A 19787-nucleotide genomic window follows, 5' to 3' on the forward strand; every position below is an offset into this window, starting at 1 on the left:
TCATGATGTAACTGGCTGGATTAACAGTTGCAGCATTATCCGGCCCAGTGTCGGAGAAAATGTAAACATTCATTGTTGATTGAAACGGACGAATGACCTCCGAAACAAGTCTTGATCGGTAAGAAAAATAGGTTGCGAGGCTACCAAATTAGATCAATTTAATTTCCAAATGTCCATTGCTTCATATACTCACGCATACATGCTATAGACCCGATACACCAACGTGTACATATCACACACTAGTATACTCGCCTATGAAAATAACGTGGGAGAAGAATTGTCTGCGCGATATAGGACAAAGAAACAGACAGTTCCGATAGCTCTGTGTATGCTGCTATGACATATTAACATATCGGTTGCCAGTTTTCCAGTGTACGAAGTGCAAAGAACGAAAAGGGGGGGGGGGTAAAATATGAATAAACATAGTTGAACAGCAGGGGTTAATTTAAGGAATAATTACTGATAACTCCCTTGATGTAATTTCTAAAAAAATATATAAATAATTGAAACACAATTAGAAAAAAGGACTACGATGTTGAGATATAGTTGAAAGCTTTTCTACTTTGACGGTCAACTTTGGCTGTTTTATGATCATGTGAGCATCATAAAATTGTTTCGATTTTTGTTAGATTTGATCGCGGAATAATCTTGAGATGTAGGATAATTTATCCGTTGGTTATTTCACTGATATTAATATACATTTTTTTTGTGCAAATTATTTCCACACTCCCTGCTCGACGAGTGTCATTTTTGTCTGTGACCGCAAAGGAGGCTAGCGCCACATGACAAAATAGTTAGTTATCATAACGAAAGAAATAATGGAAATGAAATAATGGTGGGTGGGGGAGGGGAGGGTGGTGGTGCACGTATATAAAGTCTGATAGCTCGTGCATCAGTATACATGGCCGGGAAAACGACGAATGCATTATATGTATGACTTGTGATCTAAAAGTGCCCGTCCCTAAATGGCCCTCGACGCCCCTCAAAATATATTTTATAGAAGGACGTATATACTCAACATATTTTTGCATACACAAAAAAAAATCGACCATGACAGATTGGTGCACTTTTTCTTATGTGTTGTAGGCCTACTTTTTAGTGACTTTCTTAATTCTGATAGGGAATTATGACTATAATAATAATATTCAAGTTGAACTTTTATAGTACTGATATGTTATAAGTAGTTGTTTTATGTACAAACATGTGTGGTCATTTGTCACCTGGGAATTTGAAAAATCATTTAAAATTCAGTAAAACAGATAACAGTATATACGAAACCATAGCAAAGCAATGAATGAGCTAAATGAACTCTGATTGTTTATTAATCAATCATTGTTTTAAGCTAGCTTGAATTAACAATACCCTCACGATTATACATTTCCTGTTGGATGTCAGGACACTTGTTTGACCATTCTTCAAACGTGAGGGAAAATAGGTGAAGGGTTGTTAAGTATTACGATTAACGTGTAATTAAATATATAGCTTGCCGAGTCACTCAGGGATAATGATGATAATGCGTGTCCTAATTCTTTTATACTTTTTTGTCATTTTATTTGTTTGTACTTAGATGAACTGAGGCAGGGATGAATTGAAATTCTCACAAACGTAGGTTATAGTCTTTTACGCGAAAACCAATCCCCATCGAGATTTATGATATAAAATTTAAAATAAAATAAAATAAAACTGATGTTTTCAGATCTTCAGATCTGAACACATTTTACGGAGCCATTGGGAGAAGGAACTGTTGATAACCATACAAGTGAACTTTTAGGGGTAAGAGTTATTGAAATTATTAGCAAGTTCGGTTAAGGGATGGAGATGTGGGTAGAGGGGAAAGTTTGCAGTGGTAATTTAAACAAAGAAACAAACTAACCAACGAAAAACATGGCCACTGGTAGTTTATTCTAGAGGAATTGAAAATTGGCTAGGGGGAAGATGGGGGGGGGGTGGGACTGGTGGATGGGGCTAGAATAAAGCAACATCGTATTTGTTAGTAATCTTAGAGCGAACTATATACTCATACTAATGTTAAAGGATTAAGCAAGCAAGTATTCTTAAAGTGATGGAAAGGCAAAGTTACATGTTTTGCGGATTAAGAGAAATACATTCGAGGATTATGCTTATTTATGGTCACATCATGGGTTATGTTCATTTCAGGGATAATGGATTATTCGATAAGATGATGAAGCGAATCTATAATAGTATAGTGCAGTAACTGTAACATTAACATAGTGAGAACAGTAAATCATAATACATTGTAACACATCCTGCAATTATTTCTCCAACACACCTTTTACCTTTTTAATCTTTCACCGTCCCCATCATTCCTCTCCCCCCCCCCCCCCTATTCTCTTCCTTTCACCACCAATACTGTCCGTATCACTCGCCCTTTTCTCTCCTTCCTGTCCTCCCCTCCCCTACCCCTTGTTTTGTCTTCTTTCTCCGTTTACCTCATTTTCCTCACCTTGTGCTAAACTCTCTACTCTCTATTCGTTATACTTTCTTTAATAGTCCTTGTTCACGATATCACCTGCGGTGCCGTTCTCCCGAAAATCTTTTGTGCTGTCTAGCTCAAATGTATTGATTTCTTCAACGTACCTGTCCATTCATTAACTCCCCCCCCCCCCCCCAATTCAACCCCTTCCCTTTCTTACTCCTTGTTTTTTTTTACCGGTCCCTAACCTCCTACAAGTGCTATAATTCTCTCTCGCCCTTTATTACGTGTTTTTTTGCAGAATTCTTATGAATTATACCATCTAGGGCCCATTTATCTACTGTCCGCTTGAACTTGATTCATTTTCCCAATTTAGTCAAACACGACGCCTGGTCCATTCTCTATTTAACTTGGTTTCTCTCAGTTCGTCTCCTGAAGAAGATTCTACAACAATCGCAGCGCCTGGCCATCTCACTTATTTAGAAAAGTTTTAATACAAGAGGATAATGAAAATGACCAAACCTATCATGTTAAGAGACTGACTTCGGTCAGCTTGCGGCTTTGATAAGCCAATGAGGCTTCTTCGCGAGTTCCTACTTGCGGGAGGATCTAAATACATACATACATACAAACATACATACATACATACATTAGAAACTTGCCATTCACATATCCATTTTTCACTCTTTTCAAAAAGAATGATATACGAGTTAGCAAGATGTTGATAGATATTTCTTGGCTGTTGGTAGTCGTCCCGGCCGAATGAAGCATTTCCCTTCTGCTAACTGTTAAAATGGGGTGACTTTTGAAAAGGTTGACTAAGAAGAGACGTGAAACTCTATCTTTACCTCCCGTATAAACTCTTCCCCGCTTTACTCCTTCTAGAAGAGGGGCTCCACATGACAGACATTTCGACTCTGCTGAGATAAAGCTAATTTTATCTAACGTTCTGTTCGAAATCTCCAGTCGATTCGCGGAAGAATATAAAATTACAAACTTTTCACGTTTTCAAGAGGACGAGTGGGGAATCCGCATAGAAGTAGCCTCTTATCTTCAACAAGAGTGTCATAGTAGTGTATTACAGTTGTCTTAAAGGAAACCCGTTCCGTTTGAAGTCAAATAAAAACTGTTCAGAAAACAGAAATCAAGAAAAGGACACGAAAGGGTTCTATGGAGCTTGCGCATTTATACTACAAAAGTCGTAAACTTAAAAGAAAAAAAAAACAGCATGATATGAAGTGAATCATTTATGTCAAAATTCAGTTAGTAGTTTGCCTATTTCCCACATCTTCTATAGCTAAACCTGACCTGCAAAGCTTGACCAAAGACGATTTATCTTTTCTTTGCAGAACAACTGCGATCTTGATATACAAAAGAAATTGTAGGCTATACTAATAGGTGTATATCTACAATGACACGGACATCAGGCCTAACGAGACGGGCGGCTAATTGGGAGGGGGATATAGGTATCATATATATGGTAAATAATAATATATTCCAATCGTCATAAGATGGGAAAATGAGGTCTATAAAAGCGGAGGCCTGTGGCATAACTGCCCAATGAGGCCGACCTGACATGACTGCCCTCTAGTTCATAATGTATATATTTTAGAGAAATGATGACATATCTCGCGGTATTAATCAACTGTATCGTAAAATGCCATATTTATTATATGGAGGAAGACCATTTGTTGCAAACTGCAAACGGGGGAAATAGGTTCTTTTAGTTTACTTTATTTAACATTAAAATGATAATACCCATGAAAGTTCAAATATTGATGAAACATAATTTAAAAGTTGATCTGTTCCTTTTCTTTCTTTCTCCATTCCTAGGATACGGTATATTGATAAACAATGTGAATTGATCTGAACCCTGACAATCAAGATATGGTCATATGCAGCAGCTGAAATTAAAACTACGGAAGGGTAGCAGTGACATCGCAAAAACGACATATACAAATAAAGTTTTTGCCGCTTTGCAATGTGATTAAGTCTATGCAACATGCATTCTACGCTTCCGTACGAAACACCTTAATTTGTACGATGATTGTATTTTTAAATTTTTAAATGATAAAATATGAAAAACACGAATGAGCGAAACAATTCTTAGCTAGAGCGGGGGTTCCCGCCAGCCATCAGCGACTTCATTCCACCGAAAACAGTACTTGAAAACCCGATGGCAATACCTTCATTTGATCCCCTTCCTAACCAATCATTTCTTGGTCTTATTAAACTTTGTTGAAGACTTCCTACCCAGTTTTCTGTTGTTGAATTTGTTTTATTTACATAAAGTTAAAAGAAGGAAACACGGATTACAAAGAGATAAAACAAAACACCACTACACCGAGAGTGTGATTATTTACGGCGAGAAACCTCTTCATTTCGGCAAAGAGTAATTTCAGGTGTTTTTTTCCTCAAGTTTGTAGATTCTGTTTGATGCAGGCATCTTCAAATGTTGAACGCTTTAACGTGGAGTTTACTATAACTTTATTTATATTAAATATGCATTACATTTCATGTTATAATCATATCTTACTAGCAGCTTCCTTCGAACGTATAGTTGTTGTTTTTTTTATCAATTTTACTTATTGCATTACGAAGACTTAAGTTGTTTAACAGACTTTCTCCCCCCAAATGTTCTGTGTTAGCTAACATCATTATAAAGTCTCAATTATTCCCACAAGGTCGTAGGAGTGGCTGTCCCATTGGGCGATAAGTTATATCTTCTCTTAGTATGTTTGATTGCGCCCTTCCGTTATGCTGTCAACCGTTCAAGTTACATCGAGAACCACACAGTTTTACCATTGCAATAAACATGAAAAAAACTATACTCTTTGGGGGAAAATATCGGATTTCTGAATAATGGAGTAATGTATTCACTTTCATTATTGTGGTTCACTTGATTCTACATAGTTTCCCTCTGTATGAAAGGGAGACTCGTGATATTTGAATGAAATGTGTCGCAGAAGGGAAGGGGTTAGAAGATTGAGGTGGACGTGTGGGTGTGGTTGGGGTTGGGTAAATTTGGGTGGTGATACTACGTTATGTATGCTGGTTATTACTATAGTCAATTTATAAAACTCTCTCGATTAGGTATATACGTTTTGTGCATGTACCGTTAAGCGTAATCTACTCTGGCCCGGAGAGTATATATGGAGAGTATATATATTATGGAAAGTATATATGGAGAGTTTATATGGAGAGTATATATGGAGAGTTTATATGGAGAGTATATATGGAGAGTATATATGGAGAGTATATATGGAGAGTATATATGGAGAGTATATATGAAGAGTATATATGGAGAGTATATACGGTGAGTATATATGGAGAGTATATACGGTGATTATATATAAAGAGTGTATATGGAGAGTATATGGAGAGTATACATGGAGAGTATATATGGAGAGTGTATATGGAGAGTATATATAGAGAGTATATATGGAGAGTATATATGGAGAGTATATATGGAGAGCATGGAGAGTATATATGGAGAGTATATATGGAGAGTATACATGGAGAGCATGGAGAGTATATATGGAGAGTGTATATGGAGAGTATATTTAGAGAGTATATATGGAGAGTATATATGGAGAGTATATATGGAGAGTATACATGGAGAGCATGGAGAGTATATATGGAGAGTGTATATGGAGATTATATATGGAGAGCATATATGGAGAGTATATATGGAGAGTATACATGGAGAGCATGGAGAGTATATATGAAGAGTGTATATGGAGAGTATATATGGAGAGCATATATGGAGAGTATATATGAAGAGTGTATATGGAGAGTATATATGGAGAGTATATATGGAGAGTATATATGGAGAGTATATATGGAGAGTATATATGGTGAGTATATATGCAGAGTATATATACAGAGTATATATGGAGAGTATATATGGAGAGCATATATGGAGAGTATATATGGAGAGTATACATGGAGAGCATGGAGAGTATATATGGAGAGTATATATGGAGAGTATATATGGAGAGTATATATGGAGAGTATATATGGAGAGTTTATAATGGAGAGTATATATGGAGAGTATATATGGAGAGTATATATGGAGAGTATATATGGAGAGTATATATGGAGAGTATATATACAGAGTATATATGGAGAGTATATATGGAGAGCATATATGGAGAGTATATATGGAGAGTATACATGGAGAGCATGGAGAGTATATATGGAGAGTATATATGGAGAGTATATATGGAGAGTATATATGGAGAGTATATATGGAGAGTTTATAATGGAGAGTATATATGGAGAGTATATATGGAGAGTATATATGGAGAGTATATATGGAGAGTATATATGGAGAGTATATATGGAGAGTATATATGGAGAGTATACATGGAGAGTATATATGGAGAGTATATATGGAGAGTGTATATGGAGAGTATATATGGAGAGTATATATGGAGAGTATATATAGAGAGTATACCTGGAGAGTATATATGGAGAGTATATATATGGAGAGTATATATGGAGAGTATATATGCAGAATATATATGGAGAGTATATATGGAGAGTATATATGCAGAGTATATATGCAGAGTATATATGGAGAGTATATATGCAGAGTATATATGGAGAGTATATATGGAGAGTATATATAGTGTTGGTTACTATGGTGCTGCCTCTTATGCCTGTAGGTGTTGACATTCTATCTACCTTTCGTTGTATGTTTCCAGTCGGTAAGTCGGGCGCGGATATAAGTTGCGGGGCAAAAGGGAAGGGAAGGGAGGGGAGGGGGTGAGTTCGTAAATATTTTAAATTTCTATTTATTTTTACATTCCATTTTCCATTAATAAGGTTTTTCCATTTGGACGATGTTTTTTATTTTATATCTTCGGTTTCACGATACGGATGGAATATTTCACGGAGATGTCCTTTATATAAATTGATCCGTGATACCATTTATTAAGCTACATTTAATGGTTATCGTATAGTGCATATTACAATCATTGAAATTCCAGAAGCTGTATGCCGGAAGGTTTCTGTTACTAACGTTAATCTGTCGTAACATTGATTTAATGGAGGTAGTTATTGTATAGATTTACATGTCAATGACCTCGTCTCATATTTCAAATGACTCGTATGTATGTCACCCATGCACACAAAGAACGAGGTTTTCAACCATAGATTCAAAGTTTAATGAATAAAATATATTCAGAAGAGGAATAAATTTAATGTCCTTGCCAACAATGAAACATAAATTGAAATTATTGAGAATAAATTACTGAAATCAAAAAAAAGAAGAAGAATAAGAAGGATAAAAAGAAAGGTCTCTCGACACTTTCTACCGATTAATAACTTACGCATCTGACACAGATTCTTCTGTATTAACGTTGATATAATATATGTATAGCCGTTGTAATATTTACATGTAAACAATCTTGGCTCATATTTGACAGGACTTGCATGTATGCTAGCCACACTATAAGAAGGAGAGTTTTACTGACATAAATTCAATTTAATAAATGAATGAAGCCTTTTCGTTAAATGAATAATTTGAATGAGGTAACCAAGCATGAACTTTGATAATAAATAAAAAATCTTCAATCCTCGAACATGCCTAATATTTTACGAAATTAGTTCCTTTAGGGAGGCGACGATAAACAGAACTAGTATTGTTCGATACAGGTGACAAACGCCTACAGCGGTGGAATTACGACCTTCCTTACCGGTTTCGAACCTCTGGACATACAATCAGCGTCCATAGCCTAGTGGTTAGGGTGTCCGCGTACAAAGCGGGAGGCCCGGGTTCGAAGTTTTTTCACTGTTCTTGATTTTCCAACTCATTACGATTTCAATATATATCATCTCCATCTAGAAATAATTTCGTAAGTAATTAGGCATAATCGATGTTCTAACTTTTACCCTAGTGAGATAGACATACGGCCCCAATGAATTGTTGGACCTCCCTCAGAAAGATATAATATATACGTAAGTTCCACATTTTTGAAAGTATCATTCATATAATATTCATTCATACTTAGTAAAGATTCCTAAATCCTATTGGTCCATTCAGATCAGCTGACCGTGGTTAATCCTGTGAGTAACGCACGGTAAAATTACGGGGCATCATTTTAATAAATCTTTGGTTATATGTAACCAAAAATGTTTTGTTTAATGATTTTTCCCCCACACAAATGGTGTTAATGCTATCGCTGGATGAACTCGGGCTCCGCCCTCGTGCATCGCTTGCATTATCCCCCGATCGTGCATTAATCCTGCGAGTAACGCACGCTAGACCGTTGATTAACCCCTTATTAATACCTGTTTTTTCCCTTCTAAAACATACGTTTACAATATAACCGCATATAGTTTCGAATAAAGTACGATGAATAATAATAACTATCGTATCGTGTTGGTTACCATGAACCACATAACAAACGCGTTTATGAGCATCCGTAGATATTTTGGTTCGCGTATCTCGTCGTAGATGATGCTGCCTTCGTGGAACTGAACAAATTTCACTTTACAATTTGTTCAATGGAGTTGAAGAGCACATATCTATGTCGTAGATGAGATTTCTGACATTTTTGGGGTTGGATATCCTTGAATTTATTCCATCTTTCTACTTCTTGAAAACCGTGCATTTTCCGGACGACGAAAGTGAAACTGAATTAAATTTCGAATCGAAAGGGTAGATCTGTTCATGTGCTTTACTTCTGTATCAATTAGGAACACCATAGTTTATTAGTCAGAAGTTGTACCTGCGTTCGACAACTGAAACGTTAACCGAGTGGTCTTTGGGTAAGTTTCTTACTACTTTTCTAATATAAAGGGTTTTGCTTTAAATCCTTAGTTTCACGATATTTTGGGTACAGTATTTATCATTTGATTCGGTTGAATCATAAACAAAACAGTTGTAGAATATTCAAAGATTAATTAAAAAGAAATCATAGTTGTCTTTCGTTTTGATTCAACCCAAAGAAGTTGCGTATTGTGATGGCAGAATTATATGTATGTATGTATGTGTGTGTATGTATGTATGTATGTATGGGTGTATGTAAATATGTATGTATGTATTTTAGATCCTCCTACAAGCAGGAACTCGCGAAGAGGCTCATTGGCTTATCAAAGCCGCAAGCTGACCAAAGTCAGTCACTTAGATTCTTATTTAACGTCCACGAATATGAATTGTTAACAACTCTGTAACTGGACGACATACATTAATCTTGGAGTGACTCGAACCGGGGACCATATATGATTGGAAGGCACTGGCGTTAACCGGCGTTAACCACCGGCGTTAACCACCGGCGTTAACCACCGGCGTTAACCACTGAGCTGACACTCCTATAACACTCCTGAGCTAACACTCCTATATCTAAAGCAAACACTTTATTTTAAATATGCATATGGTACTGAATGTCTTAATTTGAAGGAAAAAAAAACACATGCATGATAACAATAATTTTAGTAACCATACACCAAATGGTTGTTGATTTAAAATGAGAACTATTCTGGAATCACAATATGTAGATTCCACATGTAGAAAATATTAATCTTTAAAATCTTAAATCTAACGTTCAATCTCAGTCTTCGGTTAAATGTGGTTAAAATGAGTGGAAACTAATAAACTAAATGTATAACATTACAGACGTCGAAGTTGAGCTGTATCAATTAATTTAATTTTGATTAATAGAAGGGTATCCATCATGAAAACCTCTCTGTTGAAATTTAGCAAGCAGACTGCCGATGAATGAACTATTTATCGCATACAATGCGCTATGAGAGAAATTCTATCAAAAGCTTCATTTTGGCAAACGTATTACGACTTATAGTTTGTGTCGCTTTTACCTTGCAAGAGCCTTAATTTCAACAAATATTCATAACAATTTGAACGAAGGGCAAAGCTTTCGACACTTTGGTTGCCATGCTTACAATAAGGGGACTCTATATAGGGACCTAAGTCACATAAGATGTACTCTGTAACTGTCATTGTATTTCCGTCCAAATTAACTCAGATTTGCAACTGTACTGAAGTGTTAAAATCATTTACTCTTTATTTGAATATAAAGGGTAACAAATACCATTCCATGCAGGATGAGCAAAATTCAACCAACCTATATTATATATGAGAGAATATGCGGTGCAAAATGATAGGTATGATGATTTTAATCCATCTTCTATTTCACAGCTGTTTGAAAGTAATTTGCATATGATCTATAACATAAATATTATCATTATTTTTTTAGCATTTAATTACGATACCACAGCCTTCTCCATCACATATCTGTGAAATGATTTATAACGCGACACTTACAACATTTAATGGATTTTGTGAGGTTGTACATTATACCGATTTGTTAATTACCGCTATACTCTATAATCCTCTCACACACACCCCCCCCCCCTCCCTCCCGCTCTCTCCATATATCGCATAGCTAATTTTGCAATATAGGACGCCGGTGCTGTCAAAATTTAGTATGGCCTTGTATCATGAAGTATGTAAAGAATATCTAATCTAAAAGCATCGAAGCCACTAAATCAGAAACTAAATCTATTCATATGTTTGAAAATTAATTTGTTTTGTGTGACTGCCAATTTTTTTTTTCATTTACTTTCAATTGAAGGAGACGTTCATATCTTGTTGCAATTTATTATCGGTAATAAATGACCTTCGTTGAAGTTCTTAACAACTCTTTTACCTATCGCTTATTGTTTTTTTTTTTGATATCCTACAAGCTGGTAAAGACAAACACCATGAATTTTTCAACTTTATAAATATGTTTTTTTTTAAGAAAAAAAAAACATGTTCGATGGTGTAGATCAAATATATGTTGTGAAATGGATCCAGTGTCAATATTTCCTCTCATTTGAATTTCTAATTTATCTTGCGGTGTATGCTTAAAAAATTAAATCAGATTGTTGCGTTTTGTCAACAATTTTACCAAAAAATACAGAAAGTGCAAGATTAAAATGATGAATTTCTGAGGCTTCTAGACTTTTTTTTAGAGAAGTGAATGTTTATAAGCAAATGAATTTCATTTTCAATTTTGCATGTAGCTATATCTTTGACAAGGCAATTGTAATGATCATAGGAAAAACAACTATCAATTAAGATTGCTTTACTTTGAATCAAGCTTATTGTTTGAAAATAAACTTGAACAATTAAGCTTATGAACTATATAAACATTAAACACATTGGCAACAACAAATGAGGAAAACTTCACAGTATAGGCATCATCAACACATTACGCATCGGTGAGACGAAGTTATGTGATTTCTCGTGGTCCAAAGCCAAAAAGTACACGTGTTATCTACGTGATGGTAGAAACCTAAATTGCCTCAAACAAACACACATAAACAAAAATAACCCAAAGAAAAATTATAAAAGATGTGATATTTCAAGACAATTTACAGGCTTGAATCAATATTCAAGTGAATAGAACACAAACTTGTACTCGCTTAACTTTTATTTACTCTAAATTGGAGAATTCTTCGGAACAAAGAGGTGTAATGAGGGTGACCAATGTAGTCTTTACATACGGACAATAATTTCCACCTATTTTTTGCTTCGTTCGTTTGCTCTTAGGCTAGGCCTTGTGATATCTGTTCTGAAATTGTTTTAGGATTCAATTTTAGGCTAAATATACATAGCAACCTTTTCTTGGTAGTCCAAGAACAGCGACTGGGTATCTGTTGCGACGACCAATGCAGCAAACTGTGTTAGGCATGATTGGCTTAGGCTAGGCCTTCACTTTCATAAAATCTTATGAGTCGTAATTTATAAAAGCTGATATTTGTAGTGGAAAGCATAAAGGGTCTTTTGTAAACGATATCATTCTAAAACAATATTGACAATGATGTCTGAGTTTAGCGGGAATCGCTACATTACTACAAAGCCAACAATCGACAGAGGAGGAATTAAACGGCTGGTCATGGTAGACTTTGCAATATTGCGTATATGCAGTATAGGCCTATACCATCATCCACAGGTGTCTCGTTTGTGGAATATGTTGATTCATCAGTTCGAAAGGATTAGCAAGAAAACCATCTGTTGTTTGGAAAAAGAAAATGACAACATTTGTAACTGACGATCATTAAATAATTTAAAAACAACCTATCGATTTACATAACTACTTAATTAATCACCGGTGAACGATTCCAAAGATCGTGAATTGTGTCAGAGACGAAGTCTTTTCGGTGTCGTTGTAGACTATTCTTCCTTATATGGTCATAAAATGATGGGCCTTTTTTTGTCCTTCTTTTGGTTCTCTGTGAGTCAAGTTAAATTATTACAAGGAACAATAAAATGCCACTTTGACTATAATAGCGTATCTCTTTCATCCCTATATAATGATTTGAACGAACCACACACATGCATGATATTCCTATAGCATTCTAATAAACTCTGTCTCAATATCGCTTCAATCGTTTGATCGTTCTTGGCCATTTCATTTCGTGGCTGAACAGTTGAAGGGGTACATTACTGCTTTGTTAATTGTACAAGATGTTCTAATATGACTTCAAAATTAGCGATAACAGTCATGCATTAAGAAACCCGTTAACGTTCTTAATGTCATTCAACTCTGCAATATTTGCATTTTTTCCTTGCAGACTAATTTGAAGAAGAAAACAATTGCTGTCACAATTGTTGTTAAGCAGTCCATGACTTCTTTTGTATGTTGTTATTGTTATTACCACAAGATGTTACATTCATCAACTAATTTAATGAGAGTGAGGAAATATTAAGACCCGTTCCCAAATTATAATCTCCATGAGCGGTTCATTTCCTTGACAATGTTTCATACTTTATGATTGTTATTGTGCAGGGGGTAGCAACCATTCGAAGACGAAATTATGACATATTGGTATCTGTTAGGTCGTGACGTAATCCACGTAAAAACGGAAGAAAGAACAAAACAGTATAATAATTTGTATGTTTACATATTCAGCAGATAGTTCAGAGATATCAAGGCGATGAAGTGGATATAGTTTACAGCATGACATATGAAATGTTTGGTAATATTTCATTCACGCTTGGTGTGTTATATTTCCTCTGTTTAATTCCCTAAATTTGATAATATGACATTTTTGTCTCGTTGAATAAATATGATGCTACTTGAAATTAGTTACAACTATGAGATATTTTGAAAAACAGTTTTACAGGTTGACGATAGTTTGCAATACGAACTAGAACTAGTTGAGAACAATCATTAGGGCGTACTACAGAAAACTAGTTTGTTTTCTTCTATTAAACGACATATTGTGCGTGTGTGGGGGTGTATTACTAAAATAGATGTGTGTGTGTGTGGACTTGAGTAAATGAATGAACGCATGGCGATGTCATTAATGTTCCTTCAAGCACATTTAAGAACAGCTTAATCAATCGATTCAATGACACGACAGACTTTTATAATTGACTGTTTCACTTCTTAGACAGACGTATAATATAATAATATAATATATATATATATATATATATATATATATATATATATATATATATATATATATATATATATATAATAGACCCAAAGAACGATGAAACGAAACGTTATCAAAATTAAAGGAATTCTGTTACTGAATTCTGTTATATATATATATTTATTTATTCTTGATACCAACCCCGCTGCTTATATATGATTCTGCGGTGAACACCAATGTAAAACACGGTAATTGGTCAAACAGGCAATCTTGTCAAATTTTAGGGGGAAAAAGTTGCATTATTCATTAATTCAACATCGAAAACATGGCCCTATAGATGAAGGTCATTCTAAGTTTGTCTGCTCTCACGATACCCCTCTTCAATTTTATCTAAATAATGTTTAACATCTGAACGGAGTGACGTTCACCATGTCACAGCCTCCAGGCCTCTGTATGGTTCTTTTTGCACCGCAAAACGGACGTAAGCTAACCAAGTGGTGGTAGAAATTTATATTCCGTGATAATTATACACAACGACTGGCATACACCCCTAAGGGCACGAACATGAGTATGTACAGTATATTACATGTAACTTTAGATTTAACTGGTCTTTCGCAGGTGACGTTGATGATGCAATTTTGACAGATATTAGATAGCACTGTTTTCATGGTGCAGCAGAAGACTTAAAGTGAGTTCCTACTCTACTGCTCGTACTCGCGTATATAGTATGTACTGGTACAATGCCTTGTAAATTTGTACTCGCAAGTGTACTCGTACTTGGGGCATTTTCAATGGTCGATTACTAGGAAGTAAAGCAAAAGTTTGTACACGTACTGCAAAACTCATGCTTAGAGGCTTTTACGTGTATACTCATACCAAAGAAAAATCTACTTCAACTCATATTCATTCTGTTCATGTCTGTCATACAGTCTGTAGTGTGAACGTGCAGCTGTAGCTTCATGCTTGAATAATCCGTTATGATTGATTGATATCTATCTATTTATACAAATATATATTACTATATATATATATAGGCCTATATATAGGCCTATATATTTATATACATATATTCATATATATAAGACCCAAAGATGGAGCTGTAGCTCCATGCTTGAATAATCCGTTATGATTGATTGTTATATATATATATATATATATATATATATATATATATATATATATATATATATATATATATATATATATAATTATATATATATAATAGACCAAAAGAACGATACAACGAAACGTTATCAAAATTAAAGGAATTCTGTTACAATCGTAAATCCATATTCGAGGTCACGTCTAAAACGCATAGACTGTCGAGAAGAAGAACAAATAAAAAATAGCGAGAAAGAAAGCGATGATGGTGACGAAAGAGTAAAAGATAGAAACCCTAATTTCTTGATTTGGAATATCTTTGCTCTTAGTGAGCTACTATTCTTAATGAAAGAAATTAAATATCCGTTGTTTTTTAACATACTAACCGTAACTCATTTACAGACAAGTTTACTGTTTCTATTTGAGGTGAGACCACAGTTTTGGAAATCCAGCCCTCCTTGGAGGAATGTAATAAAAAAGACAAAACTGTTTATGTTATTGTAAAATATGTTTTTACATGTCTTTATTACTATAGTAACCTTCCTACGATAAAAAAATGTCTAAGCGACGAAATGTTTATAACCAATCGGATTTATTAATTATTTGCTCAATTTCCTTTACCTTTATAAAAAAAAAAAAAGAATAACACATCGATTGATAGGAGGATATTTTAGTAATATTAATTGAAATCTTAGTTTGACAAATGCTCAGTAGGTTTTGGCAATTTCTGAGCCAAAATACAAAGCCTATACTGCTAAGTACAATTAACAAGACAAGTTTTGTAACCCTGTCTAATTTATATGAACTGAACTACACTGGTATAGGCTTAACCCGTGTGTTAGTGGTATTGTCACAAGATAAAAAGAATGGCGATTGATACGTGAAACTAGGGAGCAATTAATCCTATATTAAAGTATTAATTTTTTTTAAATTAACTTTACATGAACTTTCATCCAGTGGTATTACTCAAAAGCAAATATGATCATTCTTTCCATATTTGCATATTTTTCATTAAGTAAACTAAATCGATTGTTTCCTCGCATATACAACGTACTTTTCTGACTAATTTTAATTTATTTTGTACAAATCATACTAAGTGTATATGAAACTGCTATTAAGTTCAATCACAATAATAATATACCTTTTCATGTTACCAATCAACTCAGTAACACCTGTGTAATCATTAAAAATAAAGATTATTATGTTCGAACATTATCGGTAGAGGGTTTTGATGAAGTCTGCTATAAAGACACATTTCCTAACTCATTTTGGTGAATTATTGACATGCACTATTTGATAATATATTCCATTAAAACCTCTTTTTTTTTCATTACCTTTTTTTGTTTTGTTTGGTGATTAATATGAATAAGAAAACAGTGGCAGTGCGCTCAACTTTAGAATAAAATCGAGTGCTTATGCTTCGCTTCGCTGTATTTATCATTCTTAGCCTGAAGATCAACTGGCGTCCTGCGTTGAGTAATACTCGATACAGAGTTTCCTAAGATCATCACATCTTGATCAACGAAAAATAAAGATGCGGAGGGAGGGGGGAGGGGGGGCTTGGTTCGTCAACAATATATAGGCTGAGTCGTCAATGATACGTGTAGCTGCATTTAGGTATATGGTTGACACATAGAAGAAAACAAATCCATGCAATGTTTTGAATGTGTAAGTGCAGCCATTGGTAATATGGGTACACATGCATATGATTTACATACACGCATGCGCGGTTGGATTTTCAAGAAGGAGTAACCCAACCGTTGTAATAAAATTCATGGAAATGATGGAAACTTATGTTGTGAACAAAATAGTCTGTTTTAAGTTTCCTTCATACAATCGTGGTTAAAACTAAACCTGGATTGTTTTGTTCTTGTTTCAAACCAGTGTTATACGATAGTAGTGTAGGCCTTTATCCATAACCATTCCAATATATACTAATAATAATGTGTGCACGTACATATGAAAACTATTGGACATTGTTACATAGGTTTATTGTAGTAGAGGCAAGAAGACACTTCTAAAGGTTTTCAAAAGTTAATATTTTTAAGAAGTTTAAGAAATGCTTTTATTATAAATAAAGCAAACACCTTGGTTATTATAACAGCCGATGTAACAATCTGCTCTAAATGACGTGTATATTGCACCATGTTATATTTATCAAAAACTTACTCTTCTAGTTGATTCCATTTGAATATATTTCTTGGTCTGATACGGAACAAAACAACACCTCTGAAAACCTTTTATTTTTTGGCCAAATGAATAGAGACAGGTTATTCAACTCGTAATAAATAGTACATCTGTTAGGGTTATACACTAGCTATTCTTCTATCACATCGTGTAACGTATCAAACAACCAGGTATCTCCTACTCGATACACTATTCACAGTATCTTTATACACCCCCCCCCCCCTCACTCGGACATACTAAAATTACCAATGAAATTAAATCCCGAGTTACTCTTCCTGTCAAGAGGATAAACTTTAGGGATGTTGGAAAGGGATACTGCACATAAAGTAGAGATTATAGGATGTTTCTGCATCCCATGTCGATTAACATTACAACTAAGAAAACAATGAACACTATTAATTAGAGCTAAGGGAATTAAATGTACAATTCGGTCACCTGATTGGTCAAAAAATCTCAGTGTGCGTGCGCGCTTAGCTATACCCAGGTTACCAGTGTTGTAAAAAGTTCGCATACTGAACCGACCCTAGATTGGATTTCCGTGGCCATATTACACTTAAAATGAATTTGCTATTATCGCCTGTAGTGTGTAAAGAAAAAGGTTTCGGAATTTTATACATATATATATATATATATATATATATATATATATATATATATATATATATATATATATATATATATATAAATATATATATATATATTATAATATATATATATTTATATATCATATATATATATATATAGCTTACCAGGAAGAATGCCATAGGCCCTTTTATAAAGGTACAAGAGTATTTCGAATTGACAGAGAAATATACTACACAAAATTATAAAGCACGAAATTTTCCGTCTATTGGACTTAAAGATGACGAATCGGCAGTTTATATTGCTAAAAAACGATGATGTCAGATACCATATTTTCCAAATACGTTGTTACTGTAACTAGTTCTCATCGTTACTGTGCTGTTTTTTTGTTTTTTGTTTTGTTTTTTTACTATTTGTGACGTCACGCAAAATCCGGCATACAATATTGTTGGATTCCGCTGAGACGACAAAACATCTTTAAATGAGGGTTACTAACTTGAAGCAATTAGAAGCAATCACACCAGATAAATATATGAAATCATATTATTTTGATTGGGTGGGTAGTCAGTTATGTATTAAGGGAGTATTGTCTTGTACCGAAGGATGTAACGTTACAACACAACTAAAACTGCAGATCAATATACGGTATATCTTGATATCTTAAATTCAATGCATAAAAGTGGATGGTTTTCGGGAAAGAATACATATTCACTTTGGAATTCTGCCGTTTCTTTTAGTTGGTGCCTCTCAGTATATGTAGGTTTTGTCTGATATAAAATGTGAAATCTAGCGTTCCAATCGTGAAGCATAATTATAAAATGAATAATAATTATGAAACCATGTCAATAATAATCCCCAGTAGGTTGCTTTACACATTTCGCGGTAAATTTTTAATTAAAAATGTGCTCGTGTCGGTTTAAGTTATGTGCAAAAACACACAATTAATGGGCAGGTGTTTATATATGCATATAAAGACTAAATTACTTTCCTGAACTTTTACGCTCTAAGTTCCACAGTCTAAACTCAAATTGGCAATCCTGAATTCAGCTGATAATACTGTCAGGATCATTTCTCTAATGCTACATTGTATTCGGGTATCCTAAGTCTGGTTGCATCATCATCATCATCATCATCATCATCATCATCATCATCATCATCATCATCATCATCATCATCATCATCATCATCATCATCATCATCATCATCATCATCATCATCATCATCATCATCATCATCATCATCATCATCATCATCATCATCATCATCATCATCATCATCATCATCATCATCATCATCATCACCATCATCACCATCATCACCATCATCATCACCATCATCACCATCATCATCATCATCATCATCATCATCATCATCATCATCATCATCATCATCATCATCATCATCATCATCATCATCATCATCATCATCATCATCATCATCATCATCATCATCATCATCATCATCATCATCATCATCATCATCATCATCATCATCATCATCATCATCATCATCATCATCATCATCATCATCATCATCATCATCAAGTTTTAAGTTTGGAATGTTTCGTTAATAGTTTTCACGAGCACTTATTGTATCACCGAGACGCCATACTTACATAGAGAACCTTGACTACTGCATGTCACATTTGTTTCACTTAACACTTAATTTGAAGAGTCAGAGAGATCACAGGGCCTCTTTTTCTATTTCTTTTTGAGTGCGGCTGTGGTTTAATTTAACAGCTATATAAACCAAGTTAGTTGAAGTCCTATCCTATCCATCCACGTCTACTCTCAAATTGCTATACGAATAACGAGTCGGAGACCCATTTGTTATTATATATCAAAACTTGGAAACCTAATAACCGGGTTTGGAATAATTATTTCCTCTAGACTTGATAAATAGAACTAAATTCTGAGGGCTTTATAACAGCCTGCATTTTCCCGATTTTTTTTTGCTTCTTTTGGCCATGTTTTATAAATTCCAAAGAAGAACCTCCAGTCACATGCTATAGGTGATACGAACGGTTATTTCAAGGTTAACGTCAAATTTTCTCCTAGGTCATAATATATTATTTCCTAGCTATCGT

The 19787-nt window shown here is 34.4% G+C and overlaps 1 protein-coding gene across 2 annotated transcripts in view; it reads left to right on the forward strand.

Moving 5' to 3' along the window:
* The first annotated feature begins 8917 nt into the window (after positions 1-8917).
* LOC139978382 (G-protein coupled receptor 54-like) overlaps positions 8918-19787 on the forward strand; it is a 56583-nt gene continuing 45713 nt past the window's right edge. For both annotated transcript variants that reach the window (XM_071988574.1, XM_071988573.1), the window contains exon 1: positions 8918-9211. The gene's annotated coding sequence lies outside the window, so the exon portion shown is untranslated. The remainder of the gene's footprint in view (positions 9212-19787) is intronic.

Source organism: Apostichopus japonicus, chromosome 13, assembly GCF_037975245.1.
Source record: "Apostichopus japonicus isolate 1M-3 chromosome 13, ASM3797524v1, whole genome shotgun sequence".
NCBI lineage: Eukaryota > Metazoa > Echinodermata > Holothuroidea > Aspidochirotida > Stichopodidae > Apostichopus > Apostichopus japonicus.